General features: G+C 35.0%; 1 long non-coding RNA gene across 1 annotated transcript in view; it reads right to left on the bottom strand.

The window, feature by feature from the left end:
• LOC138711957 (uncharacterized) overlaps positions 1-20,958 on the bottom strand; it is a 76,966-nt gene extending 56,008 nt beyond the window's left edge. The window contains exon 1 of the long non-coding RNA XR_011335548.1: positions 20,854-20,958. This is a non-coding gene — a long non-coding RNA (uncharacterized lncRNA). The remainder of the gene's footprint in view (positions 1-20,853) is intronic.
• Positions 20,959-25,745: the final 4,787 nt, after the last annotated feature.

Genomic DNA, 25,745 nt, shown 5'->3' with positions numbered 1-25,745 from the left:
GAATTGTAACATATTTGGTCTATACTTCGGTCCATAATGTCTGACAGGAGAAGTAAACATTGCCGGCAGAGGAGGAGAGAAGTATAATTGATATTCAGCCAATGGCAGAGATCTCATTCCACGCTTGACTTTAAGTTGGGCGGTCTGAAGCGTTCTACCTTCTCCCAATGTCAAGACAAGCATGGAATGAGACCTCTGCCATTGGTTGAATATCAATTCTACTTCTCTCCTCCTCTGCCGGCAATGTTTACTTCTCCTGTCAAACATTTTGGAACGAAGTATAGGATGTCTATTCGGATCTAATTACGAAGTATATTAAACATTTCAATACTTCTTTCTGGTTTCATCTTTAGGGAGACTGGAGTGCATCGCTATCTATACTTTGTTCAATAATGTCTGACAGGATATGTAAACACTTGCCGGGAAGGATAATTGCTATTCAACCAATGACAGAGGTCACATTCCAGGCTGTCTTGAAGTTGTACAGAGGACGGAACGCAATATAGTAACGCAAGAAAGGTAACTCACAATAAGTTGTTTTTGATATCCATGCGAATTGGTCAATTATTTGAGCTAGCTGTCCAGTCTTTTATATGAACAACATTTGCAAGTTCACAATATGAGAACCGATTGCATACGTTAGTGAAATTAACATTATATAAATACGCAAATCATGTTTCATCATTATCTGCATTTTTTTTAGTCTTTTCCACTTCTTTTTTTTTTCTTTCTCAGAGGCCTGTGTTGCAATAATTTAGAAATTATAGGTGTTATTTACTGTTCTGTACTCCATTACTTGTTGGGCTATCTCAGGGGTCGGCAACGTGGTGACCACGGCGCCATGGCGCCCTCTTAACAGATATTAGGCGCCTGTCTTATATTTTGTAATTTTATATATTTTTAAATAGTTTCCTTTGATAAATAACAGAATGTTTGTCGAGTATTGTTTGGTCTTATAACCGTTCTATTCGATAGCTGCACTTCGTTGATAGCAGAAGTAATTTGTTGTTTTATTGCTGGAACCATATAACAGTGATTTCAAAGCAGTAATCATGACTTCAACTATTTGACAATCTTCAATCTCCCTTTTCAATATACGATAAATTTTCAAGGGGGAAAATTGTTGCATTTATTGATTGCTTTTGGTAAATCTGACTTCCGCTTTCAGCTTGGCCTTCAAATCACTGAGTCCTCTTTTTCTAATTTCTGAATCCACAGGAAAACTTTCATTAAAAGAGCTGTAACTGTATTAAAGTATCTCACGATGTTTATTTTCTTGGCAGCAGATAAACTGGCGTTACAAAGTAAACACACATTTACCTTTTATCTCAGTCCGCCGAGCTTGCTCTATGGTAGCGCGTCTGTCCCCAGACTAGCCGCCCGGGTTCGATTCACGGTAGGGTTAGAGATTTTCGTATAAAATTTCTACTTCGGGACTAGAAGAGGTGGCTGTGCACAACTTCTAATTACTAGATTGTACACAAATATGCCTGGATTAAATCCCAAATTTCTCTACAGTATATATGAAGAGAAGGCAAAATGTCACTGTTGACGGTGATTCGTCCGTCGGAAGGGGACGTTAAGCTTGGCGCTATTGGTACTATTGGACAAAAGTAGACTATTTCCGGCACCAGGTTTCTCCCTCTCCCTTCCTTATCTTCATCTTCATCTTCATTCTCACCCACTCCCAGCACTACACTTACACGAACACTTACCTACACATACACTCACTCTAAAACCCTCCACAGATACTTGGCGCCCACAGAGTAAAACATATTTTGGAAAATAGCTGTTCATGTTTAAAAGGTTCGGATCCGTGAACTATCATAATCCACCCAGTATAAGGGAAACCGACCAGGAGGAGATGGTTAGCCCGTGAGATGTATATGTATAGTGGGGGATATACATAATTATTGCGCTGTTTATAAAAGGCTACAGTTTTAATTCCTTCTAGCGTAGATTATGTAATATCCAAACAGAAAAGTGAAGCGAATATCTCGTCATCGTATGAAGCGAACTTTTGGCTCGGAGCATGCGTAGTATGACATTCTTTCACTTACAAAATACTCTAGTCGCTTAACTATTTATGTCCCCTACTTTACATAGATACAAATATTTGTCTTCCCATTTCTTTCTGAGTTGGTAAGGAGAAGTACAAATTTTATCCGTAATGCTACTATACCAATGAAGTACGAGTACAATATTCGAACATAATGTTCATGTGTTTATTTTACTTCGTCTAAAGACGTTGGTGGATGGTTTATCACTCTGAAAAGCAATAATTTCCCGTTCCGCATCATGACCATCACCACCATTGATTCTTGTGTTATACCATAAACCAAACGAATATCTGAGGCTGTGCACGGGCATGCGTGGGTTCGAATCCGTTTTGGCTAATTACTTAGCTAAGTTATTTCCGAGGTTTTCTCCAATTGCAAGGAGAATTTTAAGTACCCTATTTCGAGTCTCGGACTCATCTCGCCAAATAACATGCCTCCACAACGACGTTAGATAACCACAGTTGGTACACCATCGTCAAATAACCTTATAAAACAACGATTAGCACTACAAACACTAGCATCACAATCGTCGCCGTCGTCACCGACCCATGCCACCACCACCACCACCACCACCAGTGGACATTTATAAAATGAGAGAAGAAATTGTACGAAAGAAAATAATTTTATATTTATTATAATTTTATTCTCACAAAGAGTTGGAGGAAATTACCATAATACCAAATACGAACAATTTGTTACGCTTATATAATATTGAAATTGATTCACTAAGTTGAATCTTGAAAAAAAGTAGAATATGGGAAGAACATTGAGAACATGATTGAGCACTCAATTCAAACCTGTCTGGGAACATTCAACTGTCAAACGGACTTCATTTCCCTGCACAGACATTTCACTCAATGCTGCATAATTCACAACCCAGAGCTCGAGCTAAGAGCTCTTAAACTCCATTAAGCCCTTCTTGCAACAAGGACCGTGATAGATGGATCAATACAGGGCGTTGCATTTCGGGCGGGTCCATGAGATCTGATTTACACTATCCAATTTGAAGTCTTGCATTCAATCGCGCAATACAAAATGATCGTCGTAAGATATAGTTTTAGAGCGAGGAAAAAAGATATCTGAAAAGATCATGAGAGAAGGACGAATTTGCCTTTGTTTTTCCATTACATTAACAAAATATCATATAGCAAGCTTAATTAGTCTATAACTTTTAATTGAAAAATTTCTGTTCGCTTAAGATAGTTCTGTACTTCAGATAAAGATACAATTTTATGTGTATTGGGTGTGTCATTAGTAATTAAAAATATGACAGTGGTAATGAATTGTAGAGCAAATCATGAGTGTCAGTAGGAAATGAAAAATATTAAATGTAGGCAGCCAAGAAGAAATTCTTATGTAGATATAAAGATATAAGATAATAACACCAAATAAATTCAATAAATCAGATTAAAAGATTTGAATGGAACTTTTATCTACTCATAACAGAAAAGATTAGATTACTTACTACAGTTCAAAGAATAAGCGATATAAGAGCAGACCAGGAAAATACTTAAGTATCTGTAAATCCGAGGCAGGCAAAAGCGTGAAAGCGAAGGAGAAGAATTGTACTATTCTAATTTTTATCTGTTTGGAGTAGGAGATACTCTACTTTTTTGACGACCAAAACATTACATGCTCGAATTATTTTCAGAAACATTTTATAGCATTGGAAATGTTGGTGAGGCCCCTTCGATAACAAAATCTTCCCAAGATGAAGTACATGCAAAGCTAGGTAGGAGTCTTATTAAATTAGGATACATTCTCTGACCTGTACCAATTTATATAATTTTGTGCACTATATGTAAATATCAGGTGAATGGGTAACAAGAGTTTTAACAAATCCTAGATCCATCTGAAAGAATGGTTTTACGGAAACTATACGAAATATATCGGTATTCGTTGTATTAAAATTTTCTGAGTTGTTTTAAGCTGTAGTCTTGTAAAGTTGTTTGTATTGTTGGCATATATTCTCTCTTAAGTGTGCTCGAGTGACTATGTTACCATTAGGTTCGAAGTTCGAGGTTTCGAACTTGTAAGAGAGAAATGGATTTGTAAAGGCGATAAAAATTCTTAATTCGGAAGCGAAGTTAAACCAATATGCCGAATATTAGATTATGACAAAATTTACAGACTACTTTTTTTGTCATTGTTAAAATTCAACTCTGCTAGCTGTCATGCTCGTTTATCATCCGGAAATCAGAAGTAATGAATTCCGCCTTTCAGGCAGTCCTCCTATGAACACCTTTCTCATATCGCAATCTCAGAGACATTTTCTATTATACTTTTAGCACAGTTAGCGCGAAATCAGTTGCCGCTTCTACGGTACCGTAATAACAGTAACTTTAGTTTCTAAAACCTGTTCAGCTGAAAAATGTTTATAAACAACTTAAACATAAGTACATCTGATTTCGCTATGTTTCAGCTTTATAGGTAATGTGTTTTCCATTAATTCTATTAACGAACTGAGCTAATGTACCGGTAGTTAATTTAATTCAGTTGCTTGTAAACAACGATCGATAAACAAAAGTCTCTAATTCTGTTGTCATATAAATTATTTTACTTTTGCTTAATTATCTCTGACACTAAAAGATACTTTTCCGCCACTGTATCTGAACAGAATAAATTTTTTTAACAGAAATAATATTCGCAATATCGTAAAACAAAAAAATCGTTTAGGCCTAAAATGTAATAATGAGAAAAAATACTTAATCTTCGTAGCATCAGTGCATTTAGTTTTAAGGAAAATAAAGGATTCAAAGAAACTCATGAAACACACCAACTAAATATTTTTATTACATATGTGTTAAATAGAGTACATAGGCCTACTGTACTACGAAATATTAAACCATACTTCCATTTGACGCAAGTAGATTCCGACGTCAATTGAAATATTCATTCAGAAATGCTTAATAGATCTACGGATTAGGATCAGTAAACCGTATAATTATTTTCTTCTTCTTCTTCTTCTTCTTCTTCTTCTTCTTCTTCTTCTTCTTCTTCTTCTACAAGGAGAAGTTATCATAAAGAATAGGTACCTAATATGTGAAGTAATAAAAAAACCCTGTTGCTACAGACAATTTATAGACTTGCTAAACTTCATCTTTAAAAGACTTTAGATACATATTTCACCATTATCTATGTCAAAATAAATAGTATAGATAAGTAGTTTACCCATAACAAAAAACTAAAACCCTAGCATACCGCTTGGTGAATTAGGGTTCTTTTCCGCGGATATTTAATAATAATAATGAACAAAAGGTACAAACAAGAAAATTAATAAAATGAATACCTTAACCTGACTTAAATGCTGAGGAAGAATAAATTAACAATTACAAAACAGTAAAACAACATGCAAAACTTCGTAACAACAATTAAAAAGAAACAAATAAAATATTTATATCTGGCTATGCTATATAAATAATGTTTAAAAATTGCTATAGAGCCTTTAGGCTTATGTCTTGTAACAATATATTATCTAGACCAAAGTATTTTAAAATCTGGGCTGTCAGTTTTGATATCGTGCCCCGAGTTCCGACAAAAAGATCTCATTATGGTAAATTTTTGTTTAGTTACAAAGATAACACTTTTATGTGAATTGGAAAGTTTTCAGTGCTACGTTTTATATTATTTATTTTCCTCTACCACCGACTTTTTTCGAAATAGGCATATTTTTGAGCAAACTTGCATTTGGCAGTTTTGAATGACGATAGTTAAATTTTGCTTGATTTGAGATTGTTTCGTGTTTTGGAAATTTCTTTCAATCTGTGGTATTTGTGTTAAAACTTTCCATTCTGCCAATCCACTAATTTGGCACTTTTTTCGGTGTTTTCCCTCAACCCGTTAAGAGTAAATGCTGGATAACTTTCGGCGCTGGACCCTGGACTCATTTCGCTGGCATTGTCACCTTCATCTCACTGATATACTAGATAACCATATCAGTTGGTAAAGCGTTGTAAAAACCAATTAAAATAGTAGACCTATACTACGCGTATAAATATAGGCTACATTAAGGGGGAGAAACTCATGTTATTTCCCGAGGTACATGATTGTAGCCTGAGAGATTTGTCTCGAGGACTACAAATGTATCGAGCGAAAAATTGTGTTTCGATCTCGTGGTGAATACATAGGCCTATATTATTTTTTTTTCACGACTGGGAATACATTGTCGCATTTTATTTCTGAAATTCTTATTGAAGTTCGTCGGAACTATTTTATTGAGCGTATATGCACAGATGAAAAGGAAATGTCATAACAACAACGATTGATATGTTTAATTGTTTTATTATTATGGTACATCTATATATAATTTGAACTGGTAATGGAAATTACGGGAAAACGGCTGAACGGATTTCAATAAATGACCCCTCATTTTGAAGCTTGGAACCCAAAGTTTTTCAGAAAAATAGTAGTTTTCAGTGAAATGTCGATTTTCCTACATCATTTTCCTATTTTCCAAAATCCATCTTTCGTCAGTTTTGAGAACTAATTAATTGCATATCAGAATAAAACAAAACACACAATACAATAAACAATAGACTATTACACGAAGGCCATGACCTACAGGATTGCTGACATAGAGTTCAGATGGCTCAGATTCTTTCACATCATAATGCCAATATGTCGATCTTCATTTGTGTAAATTTTTGATAACGTAGGCCTATAAAAATAATTTACAGGTCTGATTCCCTGGTCTGTAGTTTTCTGACTACAGCTGTGTATTGGATATTAAGAACTACAAAACTTAAGAATGTTTGATGACATTATTACCATTAAAAATGAAATATTATTATAGTTAATGCAACACATAATGATATTATACTGAAGATATGAAAGTGAAACCTTTTGGGGCTTTAAAGACGCAGAGAAAGAATATTTTATATTAGAATCTTCATTTTTATAATTTACTGAGTAACGGCCATATGTATGTTACTGAAAACTATAAAACTTACGTAAGGTAACAATATTGTAATTAAAAATGAAATACTTTTATAGTTATTAATCAAGTTATGTGGGTCTTTTTCATATACTTAATGGCAGCGTGGTATAGATATGTATATGATGTCTGATTCTCTAATTTTCTTTGGTAGTAATTGAGTCATGCTTCCTATTTTAGCTGCGTCTTTAAACTGCATAAAAATTAATTTAATATTTCTTTGGTTTAATATATTAAATTTGTGATCGCTGCCAAGCATATTTTGTTGTAGGGAAAATAGCATGCCATTTCACTTCTTGCTACCGTGATGAGTAAGTTTATTTCCCGCAACCAGCAACGAATGAAACACTGAAATGCTAACGATTTACGATGGACAATTTTATTTAGGGCGCATATAAGATTCTACAACTCTGACATATCATTCGCCTCATTTTCCGCATCTCAGCAATAGATTACTTACAACAGCCTATATTACAGAAAATATACCGGATAACATTCATTGTTACACAAATTAATCCAGCAGTATTTGGTAGATCAGTATTGTCTGGAGGAAGCGCAAAAATTATAATTCCTAAGAAAAGACCAAAAGGTATTACTTATAAAATAAGAGGCCTACAAGATTTTGTAGTCTCTTGATCACCTCAGCAAGATCTCTTAGTGGGGGAAAAAGTGATTCTGCCCTCTACATTTCAGGGTAGTTCACGAAACATGCAGAAGCTGTACCAAGATGCTAAGTATTTTGTTCAAAGCATGACAAACCTTACATTTCTTAACTTTCACCTACAATCCGCAATGACCTGAAATAGCTACTTCATTACTCCCACATGAAAAACTCACTGATCGTCCTGACATTGTTACTTGCGATTTCGCATTGAAACTGACGAACTGAAGACGGATAGGTTCAAGGAAAATTATTTGGCATAAAAAAATTTCAGGGGAGTATGTTTCATTATTATGGAAGCAAATAACTTTCAAAATGTCTGGTATTCTTCATTAAAAATAAATCTAAATAATTTTTATTTGAATTTCTTATGGACTTAGTTTGCAGCATTTGCTACACAAGCCACTAGTTATATTTAATAGTAGCGCTTCTAACGAAGAAAAAGTTATATTTCTCTCCCGATTTTGGTAACCTAGAAACCGATATTCACTCCCGATCGTGGAAGAAGGAAGTTATAAATATGATGATAATACTTACTTACTGGCTTTTAAGGAACCCGGAGGTTCATTGCCGCCTTCACATAAGCCCGCCATCTCGGTCCCTGTCGTGAGCAAGACCAACCCAGTCTCTATTATCAGCGGGATATCAACATATCCCACCTCCCTCAAATCCATTTTAATATTATCTTCCCATCTACGTCTCTGCCTCCCCAAAGATCTTTTTCCCTCCGGCCTCCCAACTAACACTCTATATGCATAAATTTGATGATAATATTGTTAGTAATTTCTTATGCAGTTTTATACCTCATAACATTGTTGTTTGAAGAAGTTTTCGAATTAAGATAATGGATTATTATTTCGTAACAATTATTATTACTGTAAAGAGGTTGAAGAAAATATATTTAACATTTTATGTAGTTTTTCATCCGACAATATTTCTTGTGGTAAGATGACGGATAAATGCCATTTTGTGCTTTCTTAACGTAACTTTAGATATTGCTGAGTAAAAAATTTAATATTTCACGTGCATACTTTTCGGATTAATAATTGACATGTTAGATATATTATATTGTATTTGAAAACAATTTCAGTAGTTTAGAAAAGGTAAACTATGTCCATTAGACTCCATGGAGACGTATGGCGTGGTGGTAGAAGTCCATTCTTTCATGATCTCGACACTAGAATAATGTAGTGTGGTCGGCACTATTCAGACCGTTTTTTAAGATCGAGAAAGGTAACTACGTAGGTACTCAATTTTATTGGAGACTGAGTGGACTCCAGGGTCATTCTGGAAGTTTTAGCAACGAAAGAGTCCCGGCACCACTTGGGATTGAACCGAGGACTTTCCAGTCAGTAGCTCTACCAACAGAGCTATCCAGTAATTTAGAAAAGAGGCTACATAAGACAGATGACACGCAAAAAAGTAACTGTTCAATGGTAGGAGTGTGTGTAGTAGCCTATTCGTGAAAATCTGTAACTGGTTTCTTTCGTATTGAAAAAAATCTAACTTCCTCTCTTATTTGAATGACAAACGGAACTGGAAATATTAATGTTTATATCAATAGTGAAAGGACAAAATGTAATTTCTCTCTTCGCTCGGTGGCAGTAGCAATTCAAAAGTAGGTAGTTACTTGTCAATCACTCTGTAGGAAGTGTTTACTTTGTGAAACATCGCTAACACTAAAATATCCAGTTTCATGGAGAATCCCTGTTTACTCCGTAGGGGCAGACAGGATGAAGACGCACTCGGGGTCTTAACTAGTGTCGCGGTGGACAGAACCCGCTGATAATGGAACAACAACATCAACAAATCTAAGCCAATCAGGGCACCGGTGAGCTCGCTCTAATAAGTTTTAAAACTTGCCCCGCTGCGGTTGACACGGGATAATGTAGCGCTCGCCTTTTGTGTGAGCCGCAATTCAGCCTCAATTGTGGACACGCATACGACACGTGAGCGCGCTTCACACGTGGAGGGTTGCCAAACGTGTGTATCGAATAATGCATTAACGATTAATTAAACATGAATATTTTCTTCTTTCTGAATTGTATTTTACTCCCGAATGTGATATCTACTTACAATTGGACGGAGTTACGCAATAATAGACCAAGCGCCAAAAACCTGTTTCGAGATATTGGCCATTGAAATAAATCTGTTTTTTATAAAACGCTTTATTCAAGAAATACTATAACATTCATACTATTATAAAAAATAACACAAATAATATCAAAAAAGGTTAACCGATTTTTAATAAGAGACCAACAGTTGAATTAATATTTCAAAGCTAAATAAATAAACAAACAAACAAACACACATAAATAAATAAATAAATAAATAAATAAATAAATAAATAAATAAATAAATAAATAAATAAATAAATAAATAAATAAATAAAATTAATTAACTTTTGCTTATAAATAGCAGAAAAAATCAGGTATAGCATTCTTGATTTTTCCGAGTTAAATTAGCCTGCCATCAGTAGATTTGTGCAAATATATATATATATATATATATATATATATATATATATATATATATATATTTTTCAAATTGTCGGTTGGTCTATTGTTGCGAAACTCCGTCTAATTTAGTGCGATGTGGAGGAGGACCAACTCTTGATAGACATACATTGCTGGCCTACCTGGTAGTGTGGTCAGCACGGTACAGAGCCACCATTAAGTCAACACAAGACAACATATGACAAGAGACAAACACCAGTATCATAAACGGAATATAAGTCTTTGCCCACTCCGGGAATCGAACTACTTACATCTTTAATGAAAAGCGCGTACAGAGCCAAGGAGCGGACAGGTTAATAGTGAATACGAAATAAAATAGGATAGGCCTACTTACGTATCGACGGTTTTAGATACCCATAACCCGCTTCACCTCGAGGTTACTGTAATGTAAAAGAACTCCTGCAGGACAAAATTCCGGCACACTGGCGACGCTGATATAATCTCGGCAGTTGCGAGCGTCGTTAAATAAACCATAATTTAAAAAACATTTCACCACATACCGTGACGTAAAATAAGCATTCAGAATACCATAGGACGTCAAGAAAAGATAATACTGTATATCTCATTGACCGGACAAAAATTTTCACGTTCTAGGCGGGATTTCAAGCCACGACCGTGAGTTTTAGGCAGAGTTAAAGCTGTACGTGCGCTGTACGTTCACTAATGTGAAATAGTAAACTAAGTGAAATTTGTGGCAAGCAGAGGCTGTGTTTTAGACAGATTTCGTGAGATAGCATACTCCAGTTTCCGATGTGCTCCATTAATAATAATAATAATAATAATAATCATAAAACAAACTTGAAAGTCCACACCTGTGGAGTAACGGTTAGCGTGTCTGGCCGCGAAAGCAGGTGGCCCGGGTTCGATTCCCGGTCGGGGAAAGTTACTGGTTGAGGTTTTTTTTCCGGGGATTTCTCTCAACCCAATATGAGCAAATGCTGGGTACTTTCGGTGCTTGACTCCGGACTCACTTCACCGGCATTATCACCTTCATCTCATTCAGACGCTAGCTCGGATAAGGCGCATGCCTGCAGATCCGGAGTTGCGTTCGGGAGCGGATTCGATTCCCGTTTGGACTGATTACCTAGTTGGGTTTTTCTGAGGTTTTCCCCAATCGTAAGGTAAATGTCGAGTAATCCTCGGTCTCGTATCGCCAAATACTATCTCGCTGTCACTAATTCCATCGACGCTAAATAACCCCACACTTGGTATAGTGTCGAAAAAAAAAACAAAAATGAATATTATAAATATTAGTTACTCATTGTGGCTCAGGCAGTAGCTTGTTTGGTTGAAACTCTAATATATATCGCATGCTAACCTTCAATTATTAGTCAAACGGTCTAAACAATCTAACCTAATCTATCTGTAACTTGTTAAATATTTTATCATTCTTCCAGCAAATTAAGAGGGAGTTCAATATCAAGGGGGATTAACTCTTATGATGCAAGGTGTATCCTTATAGAGGTTCCTTTGTTTGCAGCTTTGGGGTTGGAGATTTGTTAGCTTGTTCCTGAGCCGTGCCCACGACCACGGCCGTTCACCTAGTACGTCACTTCATCCGTCAGAGCGCTCTCACACGTCACAGTATAGATAGCGCTATCAATCCCTTCATTTGTTCTTTCCAAATAACCCTATTGGCCGGTTCATTACGTCTCACCAGGATAGAGGGGGAGAGAGTTTACCTGTTTTAATGGAGATACACGGAGCGTCACTCGGGTTCCGGTACGCGGCAGATACACTTAACAAGACTTAGGCTCTCGTACGCGGGAGATACACGGAAACAGTTGGCTCAGTTTCAAGCTCTCGTACGCGGCAGAAACATTTTACAAGACTTAGGATTTTGGTACGCGGCAGAAACATTTTACAAGACTTAGGATTTTGGTACGCGGCAGATATAGACAACGTGACTCGGGCTTTGTATGTGCTGGAGATAGATCAGTAGGGTAGTTAAATTGCGTCGTGTGTGTTTGGGATTTTAGTGGATCGTAGTTTGATACATCGCTTGCTAGTGATACGTCTTGGGGGCAAGTTTTAGTATTTGCATTGAGTAACATATTTGTGAGATATATGTGTTTGAGGTAAATGGTATTTGGGGATTATGTAATGAGATATGATTTGAAACGTGAGTTCATGTTCCGAGACGGTTAGAATGATAGAGCAGCGGTTACGGTCTCACATATTGTTTTAGTGTTTTCCCTGCTCCATTTGATTGTTGGTTTCCTTCGCCGCTATTTTGTTATCATGTGCGTCGAGTTTCTTGCTATTTAAATGATCCTTGAGATGGAAATTATCGTCCGTTACTTACTACGTGTATCAGTCTCCATCCCTCTCTCTCTCCGTTGGGTGTTCATTTTGTAAAGTGCAGAGATTTGTGTTAGTGCAATTTGGACAGTTTATGTGAGCAATATGTGCAATGGGTAATGTATAGTGATCAGTCATGTAATGCCTTATGCTGGGTAGAGTTTCTCTCTTATTGAGTGTACATGTATTTATAGTTTGGTTACTCAGATTGAGTGGTATCTATGGTTGAATGGATCATGTATTAAGTTAATGTGCTGGGTGGGTGTTGTGTTCAGATTCATACTCAGATAATTAATATATATATATATATATATATATATATAAAGAGTGGTTCATGAACATATGGCTAGTAGGTTAGTCTCTGATTGTCGAGAGACCGCCATATTAGATTGTTTTATCACTTATAAGTGTGTTGGCTTCAGCCTTGTGATACTTACATGATTTACATATCCTGGGGATATCATTTTAGATTAGTTTGTCCTATTTTCACTCGCCTATTTCATATTTATTGTTATTTCATTTTCCATTTATGTACATTGTTACTTATTATTGTTAATTATATTTGTTTTACAAATTCACACTATTCATTTCTAAAAGTCTTCCACTGCGCACATCCAATCCTTCCAATGTGCCGTCCACCTGGCGAAAGCAGTCAATATAAGAAAGATAAAGAGGAGGAGTGGATGATCGTACCGCCGCCCCCCCCCACATTCCGATAGGAATGAAGGGAAAATACTGGTTATAAGTGTTGCCAAACTGACAATTTTAAACAGATATTAATAACCATTATTTACGGAATTTCCAGTTTTATGACATTGATATTATTATTGACATATGAAATAGTCTTTCAGTATAGTCTAATCGATTTAGAATTCCAGTCGGATACAAAATTACAATATAGCCACGTTTGAATCTAATAAACGCAAGCCTTGTTTTGAACAGAAGGAATGTTTTGTCATTGGTTTTAAGTTTAATGTTCACCCATTATATTCATATGCAAACCAAAAAACATGTGATTGATATGCATATTGTGGGTAAACATTTCATTAAACTGATAAAATAATCTTTACGCGCTTCTTTTGGGAGTAAGATGAAAAATACTAAATGCCAGAATAATAATAATAATAATAATAATAATAATAATAATAATAATAATACATTTATTATTATTACTATTATTATTATTATTATTATTATTATTATTATTATTACTGGTATCTATAATACCGATCGGGCTGTGTAACGGGATATAGTTCCGATTTTTGCTATAATTGGCTCTAACATTCGCTTATAAATTTCAGTAGGCTCTCGAATGTATTAATTGTGTTGGAGGTCTTTCTATGTTATTTGCCTGTGATTAGTATTTTATTAACATCCAGTTACAAACAGATTAAAGAAATACCACAACGTTTTTGCCTTTACCTTTGGATTTAGTTCGTGGAGATTATATTAGGCCTATAGATATGTTTAGAGTCAATTTTCCATTGTTTATTGTATATACTTCTGATTAAAAAGATTCGCTTATTTGATTTAATTCTCTTCCTCTTTACTCGTAAGAACTTCATGTTTGTGAATTTTCCAATAAGTCTAAATTCGTTGTTGAAAATTGAACAGACAGCAGCTCAGCTGTCATGTTAATAGCGTCAGTGTTTACCGCGCTCGCTCCCGGCAGCTGAGGTGCTTCAGTAGGGATCAGATATCCAGCTGTTCATGTGGAGACCCCGCACTTAATTCTATATGGACCACTTCAATACATTTCTCGCCTCCATAAGAGGATTTTAAATACCCGAGCCCTGCTGCATGCAAGAGTGGCGCAATGGGGCCAGCTCGGGTGGACGTTGGTAAACTCTCTGAAACTGTGATTCTTTGCAGAATCTTGGAGGGATATGCAGACCAGTTTTCTCTTGTTAACCTTGAAATAATTATACTTTCAATGGAGTGTGAACTTTACTTGGAAAATTTTAACTTCTACCAAAAAACGTTGTACGCTTCTTGGAAAACAAGGCCAGCAGAACAGAGTTAATTGATGTGTTTTGCAATATATTACTTACTTTTCGTTTAAATAAATATAAAATACACCTACAGAATACGAGTGAAGGCTCATGATATTATGTGATCAGTTGCTTGGTCTGAACACTAATTTGAATTAAGAGAGCATTAAGGATATGTCTGATGCTTTTCCAATTCACTGCGGGCTAAAGCAAGAAGATTCACTATCACCTTTACTTTTTAACTTCGCTCTAGAATATGCCATTAGGCAAGTTCATGATAACACAGAGGGTTTGGAATTGAACGGGTTACATCAGCTTCTTGTCTATGAGGATGATGTAAATATGTTAGGAGAAAATCCACAAACGAGTAGGGAAAACACGGAAATTTTACTTGAAGCAAGTAAAGCGATAGGTTTGGAAGTAAACCCTGAAAAGACGAAGTATATGATAATGTCTCGTGACGGGAATATTGTACGAAATGGAAATATAAAAATTGGAGATTTATCCTTCGAAGAGGTGGAAAAATTCAAATATCTTGGAGCAACAGTAACACATGTAAATGGCACTCGGGAGGAAATTAAACGCAGAATAAATATGGGAAATGCGTGTTATTATTCGGTTGAGAAGCTTTCGTCATCTAGTCTGCTGTTAAAAATTCTGAAAGTTAGAATTTATAAAACAGTTATATTACTGGTTGTTCTGTATGGTTGTGAAACTTGGACTCTCACTTTGAGAGAGGAACAGAGATTAAGGATGTTTGAGAATAAGGTTCTTAGGAAAATATTTGGGGCTAAGAGGGAGGAAGTTACAGGAGAATGGAGAGAGTTACACAACGCAGAACTTCACGCATTGTATTCTTCACCTGACATATTTAGGAACATTAAATGCAAACGTTTGAGATGGGCAGGGCATGTAGCACGTATGGGTGAATCCAGAAATGCATATAGAGTGTTAGTTGGGAGACCAGAGGGAAAAAAGACCTTTGGGGAGGCCGAGACGTAGATGGGAGAATAATATTAAAATGGACTTGAGGAAGGTGGATATGATGGTAGAGACTGGATTAATCTTGCTCAGGATAGGGACCAATGGCGGGCTTATGTGAGGGCGGCAATGAACCTGCGGGTTCCTTAAAAGCCATTTGTAAGTAAGAGCATTAAGGAAAATAATTATAATTATAATTAGATACATTGGCAAATTGAACACCAGTCTGTGTATTGTAGACAAAATTCACAGAATTTTTCAAGTAATAAATTGAAAGACTAATAAGAAGCTTGGAAAAATTAATAAATGGCTACATGGGTCATTCGAAAATTAATGGCAACATTTGAATTAAAGTATTCTGAGAGGCAAGGCATTATTGTCTCTTGCAATCTGAATGTTATTGAAGCATCTTTGTTCGTATATGAAACATTTTAGATCACTACAGATAACAGATTACAAATTAATCCCACTACAAATATCTTACAAATGAAATTGTCTTCAAACTCACAGATAACACACATCAGGTGCTCCTCTTTCTCGTTATTATCAGCTTACGTTATTTATCTCTGATAGTGCCACATACAGACATTATTGCCACTAATTTATCGAATGACCCATGTATAAGTATAACTGAATACAGATATATGACAAGAATTGCATAAATATAAATAGGATATCTTTAAAAGTGTTTAGTTACGGGCCGTTGGAGAAGAAGTTTGCTGGATCGGCCTGTCTGCGTAACATGATGAAGAATGATGGTGATAATATTATTGTACATGTCTGTGACTATATGCTAATGGAAAAAGATGCAAGTAAATATTCACAATTTTAGGCCCTATATTAATTCATGAGTGATCACGAGGTTCCAACCTATCTTCGGAAGTTGACTATACAACTATACGTTTCGCTAAACAATCAAAAGTATTATAAAAAAAAAAAAGAGAAGAGACTAGAATCTATATTTGAAATATAGACATCACCGTAAAGTATGCTTTATCATAACTAAGAAATGAGGACGCATATTAATATAACAGCAAAGATTTTAAAATATTTACTGAGATGGCAATTACTAGATTATAATTAATATAATATGTGGGAATATGTATCCACAAACAACATTGTAATATGCCTGAAGTTATCCACAGAAGTACTAAAATACATACTGCAAAAACATCATGCCATCCAATTCTTAATCACTGGTGTTGATGTGTGTAATGAACAGACATCGGATTCTAGGGCAAATGCCTATTTTGTTTCTTTAGGAGAAAAGTAAAAATAATTATTAATATTTGTGTTTCGTGGAAATTGAAAGGTATTCAAAGAGTTTTATAGTGCCCTAAAATGCCCTAAAACGGTTATTAGAGCCTAATTTGTTAATATTCGCCTAAAAATGCCTAACTCACTGTAAAGTTTCGCATTTTACTCTTACTTTTTATAATTTATACATGCATTCACTGCGAAATTTAAGGCATTTAAAAAGTGGAAAGTTTGCTTCACACCGGCCATGAAACCATTGATAAAGGAAACAAAATGTTTTGAATCTCACGACACTCACAATAGATTTCACCGAATTTAACATGTTTGGAGGCATAAATGCCGACAAAGAACCAACCTTAGTTTTGAAGCAGGCAACAATCACAACATGTGCTGCTACCGATTCAGAGATATACTATACTATAAAAATGACTGTTTTCGATCTGAAACCTATTAGCTGTACTGCCCTTTAGAGTGTCATAAAATCACAATTTTTGGAGAAAGAATGTTTTTGAAATATTTATGAAAAGTCGTAAAACTGCGAATTAGTAGGGTAAACCGTTACAAAATATTTAAAAGAATGGCCCTCCTAGTGTTAACACTACCAGGAAATGCAACAATAAGTGGAACTTTGTATTTTTGTCCAATTGAATCTCAATAACAACGGTTCATTTGAATGCTCGTTAACAGTTGCTCTTTCCCTCACCTTATTTGTGTTGAGAAGTTTTGAGCAGTAGGACGTTTTCCTGTGAAGTTTAACGCGATAATGCCGAAAAATATAAGTGCAAAATCTACATTGATCCGGCAATGGCTAACAGAATATTCAGAATTCACTTACGATGGAAAAATAATATTCTGCAAGATTTGTAGCAAACAGGTATGTAACAATAGTTGAAATATATAAATTCTATTAATTTTAATGAGTAGGCCTATAATATTTATACATTGACTGAGCTATCCTGAGGTATAATTCTTTTTAAGACCACTACACTTTAACCTTTTAAATTCCGATAGTTAAAGTATTTGCAGGTCATTAAAATTTTGATTGTTCGAACCCACTAACTTTGTGATAGAAATACGGCAATACAACAATTAGGATTTTATTTTAATTCAGTTTACTTTACATTTTTAGATTTCGCAAGAAAAGAAGTGCCACCTAAAGCAGCATGTGCAAGGAGTGGCTCATAAGGCTAAAGCTCAGCAGAAAACTCAACTGCAACAAACTTTACTAACACAGCCTACTTCATCCAATCTCAGCAGCAATTTCTATGCTGATTTAACCAGAGCGTTTGTTGCTGCTAACATTCCCTGGAATGCAATTGAAAATCCGGTTTTAAGACAGTTTTTACAAAAATACTGCAAACAAAATATCCCATCTGAGTCGACCCTAAGAAAAAATTACTTAGACAGAATATACAATGAAACTTTAGCTTCCATTCGGGAGGATATAGGTGATTCTTACATATGGGTCTCTGTGGATGAAACCTCAGATCCTATGAATAGGTATATAGCAAATATGGTAATAGGAAAACTTAGTCCTGATGGGCCTTCGATTCCACACCTCATATGTGTTAAGGAACTTTCGAAAGTGAATAGCCAAGCCATTGCTTATTTTGTAAATAAAGGCCTACAGTCTTTATACTCAGGTAATATAGACGATTCTAAAGTTCTGTTGTTTTGTACTGATGCTGGCTCATACATGGTTGCTGCAGCTCCACTTCTTAAAACATTTTATCCTAACCTCACGCATGTAGCCTGTCTAGCACATGGCCTTCACAGGGTTTCTGAAACAATCCGGAATGAATTTCCTCTTGTCAATTCGTTTATTTCTAACACCAAAAAAATGTTTTTGTAAAGCCCCATCCAGGATTTAAATATTCAGAGAGAACTTTCCAGATATCCCACTCCCACCTCAGCCGGTTGTTACACGATGGGGAACCTGGATTCAGTCAGTGGTGTATTATTCTAAGTATTTTAAAGAAGTGGTCACAGTTATTGATAAATTACCTGAAACTGATAGTGCAGCGTGTGTGAAAGCAGTGAAAGATTGTCTGAATGACTCACGAGTGAAAAACGATATTGCCTACATAACATCAAACTTTTCTTTCATACCTGCAAGCATTGAACAATTAGAACTTGAAAAACAATCTCCTTGTAGCCAAATAGCAATAGTAAAGGAAGCTCAAGTGAACATACATTCTGCTTTGGGCGAAACTGGGGAAAAAAGTTAAAAATAAGTGGGACAACGTATTAAATAAGAATGTAGGATTTTCATTGTTGGAAAAAGCATCAAGAGTGATATCGGGGGAAAGTGTAAATGTTCCAGTAAGTATTGATGTTTCTATTGTACCTAATTTAAAATTTGCGCCTCTCACATCAGTTTCGGTTGAAAGAAGTTTTTCTGCTTTCAAAATGATTCTCAGTGACAAAAGGCAAAGGTTAACTGTGGAGAATTTAGAAAAAATTCTGGTGGTGTACTGTGCAGATAATTATAATAAAGTCTGAGCATGGAATTGAATTTCAATAACTTAAAATGAGTAATCTTGATATCAATAATCATTATTTCATTAGTTTCAATATATTAAATTTGTGCAGCTCTGTTTATAAATATAATATAGTATTCTTTTTTAATGTTTAAACATACTTTTTTGTGCGTATTTTAGTGTATAACTAAAAATTTCAGTGAAAGAAATAAGTATGATACCTTGATGTGCCTAAAATGCCTATTTTCATTAAAATAGAGCCTAATTTTACAAATTTTGAGCTTATTTTAGGCGCCTAAAACTGCAATTTTTAGTGCCTAAAAATCCGATGTCTAGTAATGAATCGTTAGGAAATCATTCCTCCTTTGAATGTTTACGTCTGTAGCCAATGAATGCTTTATAAGTACTTCTAGGTTACAAGATGTTGCCGGTAATCATTTCTTACAGGCGCTGGAGAAAGTTTGAAAATTTACGGAAACATGAATTAGCAAAATCATTACGATTATTCTTCCAGAAATCATGTAAAGGAAAATGTGTTTTTCATAATAAATATACATTTGAAAAGAAGAATATCAATAAATGTGCGCATTGTTGTAAAGAAGAAGGAAAATATGAAGACAGAATTTCTTTCAATAGAAATTAGAATTAATTTTTATGTATAACGGTTAGAATTTGTTGCTCAAGTAAGACTTGTAGTTAACTTTAACTTGGTAACATCTTCCAGAGTTATATATCAAATTAATTTTTAAACCCTCCGTAATTTTATTAATTGTACGTAACTGAATTCTGTTATCTAACTTAAGGAATTAGACTGTATTAACATTCACTGTATATTGCACATTGAGATGCTTGTAAAATTTTCATCAATGCATAAGCAATCATATTGTATAGACCTACATAATTACAGTACACGTAAATAACAGTCGCAATATTGCAGCCCATTGCTATGAAGGTTTCGTTTTGAACATTGATATGTAAGAAGAGTGATTACTGTGGAAATGTCTGCGTCATGTGCTTTGGTTCACTGTTGCCCCGCTGGCTGCTCGTATAATGTTCTAATCTAAACCACGCATCATCGTGGGCGATATAATCTGTTGTCGCTCTGAATGTCGTTCTTAATCCTGCCGTCTCTCTTTTTTTAAATCGCTCTTCATTATTTGTACCCTCGAATTATGAAACAGCGAACAGAAGAAGATCGAGGAGGCGTGCTGCAGCTTCAGAAAACTTTTCAATATCGAGTGACGTCACGATTCATATCTATGTGGAGGACCGGTAAATAAGTCTTTGTGACCCTAATTGTCAAGAGGGTTGAGGCGGGGTGGACGAGTATCACGTGTGGATGCAACAAGCGAGCAATATACGGACTGTTGCACTTCGAGTCACTCATATGTGGAAATTCATACATGCTGATTTGATTTCATTTCCCGCAACCCGAGCGTTGCATTACGTGAAATCGTTATCTCTCTGTTCCTGATCGGAAACGAAAACTGTGATTACCAGAGCTGGGATTTATATGTAATAAAAATGGCTAAATATGTACATACATATTGACTAAAAATTCTCAAAATATATAGTAAAATATGGAATAAAATTTTATAAAAATGTTCCAAAATAATGTAGAGTGTCAGTATATTATCAAATTTTCATACTAACAAGAGATCTACCATACTCACATAAGATCGTAATTTTATAGGTGATGACTTGCGATCTGGTGGCATTTTAACTGCTTAACTCTCCGAATGGACAAATATATAAACCACACTGAACACGCACTCAAAGCTCATACACGACTGTTGAAAGTTCGTAAACTACAGAGCAGAACATGCTACAACTAATAAAACAACCTCTATCAATTGATGGTAAATAGACTTGACCAGGCGATAATCGTAGATAATTGAGGCACTCAGAAGCAAAGTGATACAAGTGATACAAGTGACATTTAGTAAGTTTTGAGATAAATGGCTTTGAAGTTGAAAAGGAAATTAAAAAATCTGTTACGGGACTATGTTGCTGTAAATTTACAGTTGTATATGTTGGTACCTATATTTTTTAACTTCTAAATAGAAATTATCTATTCTAAAATAGTTAGGTAGAATAGGGTCCTAAAGTCACTTGTATTATTTTTCCACGAAAATATTTTTGTGGAGAAGTAATATAAGTGCAACGGTTTTCAGTATTTGTATATTATTTAAAACAAGAACAAGAACAAGAACATTGCTTACAACATTGAAACATTTCTGTCTTAACAGCATTTGAGCTTTCTGATTATCATATTATAACACAAAATGTGTCTGTATAACAGACAATATACAGTATACTGCAGAGCTGTCTTTTCTGCAATTGGCATTGATGATTTATTTTACTTCTTTTGTGATTAATGGTTGGATAGTATAGAAGAATGTGTTCCAGATCTTCCACAGACAAGTAGGAGTATCAGAAAGGTGAAATCGATGTAGGTAAAATTGTGTGACAATGTGACTTGTTCTGGCTCTTGTTAAAAATGTTTGAATATATCTGGACAATTTTTGTACATTTCCAGGTCATTTGGGCTTCTTTTGAACGGACTGTAAAATTTTTCCCTTTTTCAGAAGAGAACCACTTGTTCGTCCATATGTTTATAAAATGAGACTTTACTGAAGTAAAGGCATTGGATAGAGATATCACTTGAAGATGTCTTGGTTGCAAATATGTTGCCTATTTCGCAACGTTATTGACTCTCGTTTCCAGGTATAACACAACGACTAGGTATCCATTGAAATGTTATTTCCTTTTGGAGTTTTTTTAGTTTACTTGTTTCTGAAGTGGAATAATTCTATGCGCGTATAGGTTTGGCACATATTTAATTATATTAAATATAACTTCCTCGTAGTTGGTAAGTATGCAAATAGATTTTTCAGAAATTTGAGCAACACACTGAAGAGCAGCATCAATAGCTAGTAATTCAGTGTCGAGACGGAAGAGGATGAACATGGTATGAAGTAACTTTTTTGATACAGTATTTTGGAATATAATATCCTGCTCCTGATGTCCCATCATCAGGGTTTAGAGGTCCATCTATATAAATTTAAGGTGATCCTTATATGTGCTGCAGATTAGTTCCATGGCATCTAACTTAAGAATGTATGGAGGATCATTTTTGGAATAATTTCCTGGAATATGTATGCTATGTTCTGGAATTACCCATTTCCATGGAGGAAATTCACAACTGAAGTTTTAACAATGAGTGTGTCTGTGATATAGACTGGTATTTCATCTTTGTTTATTTTATAGAAATTACACAGGATATTATCTGACAGTTTGAAGAACATCTGAGATCTGGGTGAGACTTGCAATTTTAAATGTATTTTTAGATCCTTTTTTTAGTACATAGTGTCTGATAGTTTGAATATTGCATTCAATTTCTAGGACAACAGTTGATGTGGTTTTTAATACTCTGAAAGAAAAGGGTTACAAAAAATGTTTAATTTTAAATGAAATTCAGCCTTAGTCGCTGTTCATTACGTCATTAGCCTCATCTGAAGAAATCGCATTTCTCCCTGCTGCAACATCTATGTTTCTGTCATGAAGTGCATCTGTAGGCCTCCTACCGCGAGTATTCTCTTTCTCTTCCACGCACTCTTTCACGTCCTGCAGTCCTTATTATAGGCCCATCCTCATGCTTCAGGTCATCAAATAAAGAGTGGTGTATTGGTGGGATGAATTTCTTTAGCTATTGCAAGTTGCTCCACTTAGCAAAAGTTATACTCATTGTATAGTTGGTCCAGTTCAATGTGTGCAGGCCTTCCACAAAGATGTTTTGAATACGTAATATATTACCTCTCTCCATTGTGGCAAATGAATTAGTCATAAACAGAAGAAACGCAACAACACTATGTAAACTATGCACTTGTATTAGTTTGCCTCTCAGTCAAAACTCTGTATGCATTGTAATACAAGAGTTAGGCCAACATGGAGCAGCACTGACTGGAACTGCAGTTATATTACTTTTTCTCTGAACAGAAGTGACATTAAAGATTTAGAATATACACATATCTCACTTTTTTTTTTAAATGTCACTTGTATCATTTTGCTTCTGAGTGCCTCAATTGTTACAGCTAAACTCTTAAAACTGAACGCCCCTCTATAAATGGTAAATGTTTGGCCAAGAGACAGTCGTAGATTGATTGCTACAGCTAGTCTTAAGAGTATCGTAGAGTTGGTAACATTACTTTCGCGTATAAATATGAATATTTTAATTATTTTTTCTCTGTTTCTACCAAACACAGACTGATGTCCTTTGCACTGTGTGATAAATGTTAGTGAGTTGTGAGCTGTCCACAGAAACAAAATATCTTTCATTGTTTTAACACAGGAATGGCAGAAAGAAAGAGTAGCCTATCTATTGAAAAAAATAATTTTTATTGTTGTAAATTCAGGAACAATTTACTCAAACTATTTAAGACAAAGGGCTGAAATTTTGTATGCTAATGTAAACTATATAGTTCTTCAAAATGAATGTAGGCCTACTACTATTTTTAAAATATATAATTCAAGTAGTGAAAATGTGAAGAGACGTGTTATATTTTTAGAAGACAAAATAAACGTATGGGGATTTGTCACATTATGATTGTGTAATTGAAAAAGTACTATCTTTATTTCACTTATTTTCTCAAATAATATGTTTTTGACATGAGGGAAAAGTTTGTAAAATGTGAGATTAGAACTTTTTGTTATACGTGTTAGTTAGGAGGGAAAAAGATCTTTGCGGAGGCCGAGACGTAGATGGGAGGATAATATTAAATTGGATTTGAGGGACGTGGGATATGATGGTAGGGACTGGATTAATCTTGCTCAGGATAGGACCGATGGCGGGCTTATATGAGGGCGGCAATGAACCTCCGGGTTCCTTAAAAGCCATAAGTAATAATAATAATAATAATAATAATAATAATAATAATAATTGTTACGAATCCTTCAAATAAGCCTCGGAATGGGACTGATTCTCTGGCACGACCACAGCAAAGGAATAAGGTTTTGAGATTTGTTACTTGGGTGTTTGAGAATAAGGTGGTTAGGAAAATATTTGGGGCTAAGAGGGATGAAGTTACAGGAGAATGGAGAAAATTACACAACACAGAACTGCACGCATTGTATTCTTCACCTGACATAATTAGGAACATTAAATCCAGACGTTTGAGATGGGCAGGGCATGTAGCACGTATGGGCGAATCCAGAAATGTATATAGAGTGTTAGTTGGGAGGCCGGAGGGAAAAATACCTTTAGGGAGGCCGAGACGTAGATGGGAAGATAATATTAAAATGGATTTGAGGGAGGTGGGATATGATGATAGAACATGGATTAATCATGCTCAGGATAGGGACCAATGGCGGGCTTATGTGAGGGCGGCAATGAACCTCCGGGTTCCTTAAAAGCCAGTAAGTAAGTAATAATAATAATAATAATAATAATAATAATAATAATAATAACAACACAACAAATTATTGGGTGGGCTCGGGCCCCACGTGCCCATATAAGTTGGCGCCATTAGATCGATCTATTACTATTCTCTTGTATAACATTGACCATTCTTTCTGCAAATAATGCATTGCAACACAATTTTCCTTTACTTTATGCATACTAGGCTATAACATATTTCTGTAAATAATTTTATCCATTTCTCTTATTATTTTCAAAGAAGGCGACGAAAGCCAATGCGAATGACATCATTTAGGAAATGTTTTCGAAGTCAAAGATTTACTGCGTGACGTCAAGTGCTTTAACGAAGAAGAAATAGACATCCCTTTACCATACTATTTTGGAACGAAACTTGAGCGGCATTTATTGCACTAACTTTGAATCCCACTAAAATTAATAATCGTAGATTTTAAATCCGAGTTTATACTTTGTGCTGTAGTTTTCAAATGCTGGAATATATTTCTTTACATACTTTCATCTTTAATAACGGAAAGTGCATATAGGGTTACTGTAGCCTATAACCGGGAAAATTTTCTCAAACACAATTCTTTGACTATGTTTGTTTAGGTGTAAACACTGAGGAGATGTTTTATTACTTACAGACATTAGACAGCTAATAAAATAGACGTAGGCCCTAATGTGGAGTGGACGTTACATCTGTGAAAGAAAAATGTGGTTAGCCTACGTTGTTACTTGTGATAGTGAACATTTCCTCTCATCGTTACAGTCATCTTTTATTCTTATTGTTCTTCACACGAAATTACTCCATTTCTATTTTCTATTTCTTTGCAAACGCACAATAAAAACGCATTTTATATGCAATAATAATGTTGCTTTTTAACTTACAGTAACTTATTTTCAGTATTTGAACCATCAACAAGTATAATACATTTATCATTAAATTGAATTAGCACTATATTAGGACTGTTTATTATTCCAATAAGATTTTGATTAATTCCAAAAATATTCATAATTGCAAAGTTAGTAGAATGGCTGAGATTGCTGGATTTTGAATATAATTATTTACTTAGGTAGTTTAATATAAAATAACTGCATTTTACATTGCTTGTAAAAGAAATACAGAGCATTAATTAACAAAACTTGAAATTG

The sequence above is a fragment of the Periplaneta americana genome, chromosome 13, assembly GCF_040183065.1.
Source record: "Periplaneta americana isolate PAMFEO1 chromosome 13, P.americana_PAMFEO1_priV1, whole genome shotgun sequence".
Lineage (NCBI taxonomy): Eukaryota > Metazoa > Arthropoda > Insecta > Blattodea > Blattidae > Periplaneta > Periplaneta americana.
Note: the sequence above shows the minus strand (reverse complement) of the source record. Positions and strands in the feature narration are given on the sequence as shown.